The sequence below is a fragment of the Triticum aestivum genome, chromosome 1D, assembly GCF_018294505.1.
Source record: "Triticum aestivum cultivar Chinese Spring chromosome 1D, IWGSC CS RefSeq v2.1, whole genome shotgun sequence".
Lineage (NCBI taxonomy): Eukaryota > Viridiplantae > Streptophyta > Magnoliopsida > Poales > Poaceae > Triticum > Triticum aestivum.
This window is the reverse complement of record NC_057796.1, coordinates 16453951-16457568: the sequence shown is the minus strand read 5'-3', so window position 1 is coordinate 16457568 and position 3618 is coordinate 16453951. Positions and strand designations below refer to the sequence as shown.

Here is a 3618-nt window from a genome sequence, read left to right as displayed (position 1 = left end):
CAAAATATCTGGTAAGAAAAGGGAACACCAAAAGCCTAAAAATGCAAGATCTTTGTCAAGAACCTTTATGAAAGCTCGTCGGTGCTTTGGGTTCTTCCAGATTCTGCATGCAAATCTTGAACAGTTGGATATTGGATTATCTATTTGACAGTACAAACTATTAACCAGATGGAGCAAACAACTTAATCTCTAGGAATTATTTATGACAAAAATATGAAGGGTCAACTGATTTATAGTGCTTTAGTAATATGAACAAAGCAACCGCATAAGGAGAGAGTTACATATTCTCAACCACCATACCTGAATAGAATACCAAAATTACACGGCGAAAGAACGTGCATGTGGCATCCCCTACAACCTCCATACCCAATGTTGGCTACAACAGTGCATAATTGACCCCAAATCAGAACTACCTCATGAATGTTTGCTATGCCCAGCTGACTCTGAATTACACCAAATCAAATGCTAATTCTTCAGAAAACAAAGGATGCCCACAGATCAGTGATCTGATCTTCTAATACGTAATTTAAATACCTCCGAAGTTATAACTTAAGTTTGTAGCCCATTGATATAACCTGACCCAAGTATATCAATAAACAAGACAAGAAACAGAAATATTCAGATAATTTGCTATTGCCTATTCAAAGCTAAGCCCCAACATAGCTAACTTGCTTAGCCCCCATGAGTTTATCCTTTCTGAATGATGGCTCAAAAGGACCATGAATGCAGGAAGAATAACACCAGGGCTTGTCATTTGGTCAAATGAACAAACATCAATAATGGAATTTAAATTAACCATAAAACTCTTTGCTTTTATTCCAAATACATCTTGGGATATTACTAAAGCACTATAAATTAGTGGTGAAGTCATATACTCATATGCTACAGCAAAAAAAAAAGGGATTCTTCTTCTCATTACATGAGGGGTGAAAGGGGTTTTACCCAACAATATAGAATCTCCAGAAATTGGAAAAGGGTACTGTGCGCCGGCCAGCTCCCTTACGGTTTATAACAAGGTTCAGGGTACCAGCCTGCTAAATCGTTGGTACTTGTTGATGAGATAGTAGCCACACTCGAGCTACCGCTGCGCCTGAATGATCCTGCTGCTGGGCACATTGACCAACGGTGGCTGCCCCCGCCGGAGGGCTGGGTAGCGATCAATGCAGATGGTGACGTGCAGCAAAGATTGGCCGGCTCGGGATCACCGAGGTACCTTTTTGGAAGCTGGTGCAAACCAACACAAGGGTGTTGAGGACCCCTTCATAAACGAACTATATGCTTGCCGCGAGGGCCTTGAAGCAGCGAGCAGCAGAGGAGAAAGTCATGTCATTATGCAGATGGATTGCTCTGATCTAGTTGATTTATGGCACTATAAGGGTAAATGGTGCGCATATATGAGAGAGATAAAGAGTTTAGCCGATACTTTCCAGGGTTTCAAGCTTCTATGGATTTGACACGAAGTAAATTGGGGGGCGCACCTATGCGCACGAGAAGCTCTTAGCATTTCTTCATTTACTTGCTTTGATGTAATTCCTGGATTCCTGACTTGGTTTATCCAGTCAGATTGTAATCTCTTGTCAGTTTAATAAAGCGAGGGATTAATGTAAAAAAGATACAAGGTTCAGGGTACTGTGGCAGAGTTTAAAATTCAAATGCAACGCAAACACAACACAAACAGGATACAAACCCATCTAGGGTCCAAGGCTCAAGAGCCGACGCGCGCGCGCGCACAAACACAAACACGATACAAACCCATTAGGTTCCAGGCGGGCTCAACGCTCAAGAGCTGACACACACACACACACGATAAAAACCCGAAAGGGGTCCTTGGCTAACAAGCCGAAACACACACACAAACACTAAGCTGAGGAAGACCACGATAGTGAGGAACATCAGCCACCATGAGCGGATCAGCCTCCCCGAAGTTGTCGAATGAGCATCAAGGATCCGACGATGAAGATCCCTGGGTCGGAGGCCTCGTGTTCGACGAAGATCCCTACAATAAGAACTTTGTTAACTACAAATCTCCATCGGCCCACGCAAATGCAGAAAATCCGACCCAAGCCAGCCAAAAGGTTGGCAAGTTCGTTCCTCAAAATGAAGGTCAAGGAGTGCATCTATTAGAGCTACCTATCAGTACATACCTTGATCTGCGCCCGCCGGGTCTGGAACCAGTATTTGATCTGCTGGGGCGTCATGCCAGTTTCGCGGCTCAGATTAGCGACCTGGGTCTCGTCGGGGTGGGGGCATTGCTTGAACGCCCTGCAACACCGGCGGTAATGAGATCACAAACAGAAAGAAAATTAAGGCTGGAAGAGATGGAGTGTATGGTTAGAGGTGCGTACGCCTCGAGCGCCAGAATTCGGCGCGCCCCGCGGCGGTGGCCGTCCATGGCTACCTGCAGGGTACCAACCTCTCTCAAGCTCGCTCGCTCGCGCTGGCCGGAGGAGACGACTGGAGGAGGAGGAGGAGGAGGAGGAAGGAAGAGAGATCTTGGTGCTCGGCTGTGTGACCTCCGGCTCGCCGTCGCTCCTACTTATACGCGCCGGACTGGTAACGCCAACGCAACTCAGTCATACGCCAGCCCTGCCAATCTTGTTTCCAATGCTGCTTTTCGCACCGAAGTGAAACTGCCGGTTTGACCGCGCTCCTCTGCTGCTCGTCGACCTCTCTCTCCTCCTCCTCCCAGCTTTCTCTGTTCGTCCATATCCTTCCTCGCTCGCGCAAACAGCTGGAGCCATTTAAGGCCAAACCTCCTCCTCGCTGTGCTCCTGCTGTGCGCAGACTACTCCAAAGCTAGCCTGGATACATACATACTCATAACCTGGTAGTGTATAATATTTCCTGACCTAATAACCATGCTTATTGATAGATTTATCTATCTATCTATCTAGTTTTTTTAAGAAATCTATCTATCTTTCTTATATTTACTAATTGGATGCACCTTTCAAGCTGTCTCCTTAATCCACACCATTAGAATTAGTTATACCGTTGGATTGTAAAATTTACGGCCAGAATAAAAAAAATCGTCTCCTTAATCCACCTCATTAGAACTAATTATACCGTTGGATTGTAAAATTTACAGCCAGGATAAAAAATGAAAAGCAACGTAACAGAGACTGTCCGTACAATACAAAATAGCATCTGCCACGTCTACCATCAGTGGGAAAAAAGAGAAAGCCTCCACCCATAAAAATTACAAATTGATTTGGGATGTTTGTTTCATATTCTGTTATTTTTTGTAAGTATATTTGTTGACGAGGTGCTGAACAAATTTCCCCATGGCCAAACTGAAACAAGGTGGTTTACATATATGTTTACAGTTTGTTCCACATGCATGGGCAATGTGAATATATGTGCAAAATTGAGTTGAAAAGCTTCCCATGCGTACGCATGAACTCCAAGGAGAATCAAAATTGTAGTATATGGATCGGCCTCCACCAACTTGACATCATGATAGATTAATTTGGGGGAAATAACATTCTATTCTGTTTTGAAAAATATGAAAAATTACATGCATGTAAAATACACGCACACATGTGCGCGCTTATACATGCGAGGAAATACGATAAGTTTCAACCTGAGATAAATAAAGATATAAATAAAAAATTAAGTTAT

At 43.8% G+C, this 3618-nt stretch overlaps 1 long non-coding RNA gene across 1 annotated transcript; it reads right to left on the bottom strand.

The window, feature by feature from the left end:
* Window positions 1–1632: 1632 nt before the first annotated feature.
* On the bottom strand, window positions 1633–2507 carry LOC123163113 (uncharacterized). Its single transcript, XR_006481721.1, has 3 exons — window positions 2346–2507; window positions 2145–2262; window positions 1633–1996 (listed from the first exon to the last, which is right to left on the bottom strand). It is a non-coding gene; the product is annotated as an uncharacterized lncRNA (long non-coding RNA).
* Between the last annotated feature and the right edge of the window lie 1111 nt (window positions 2508–3618).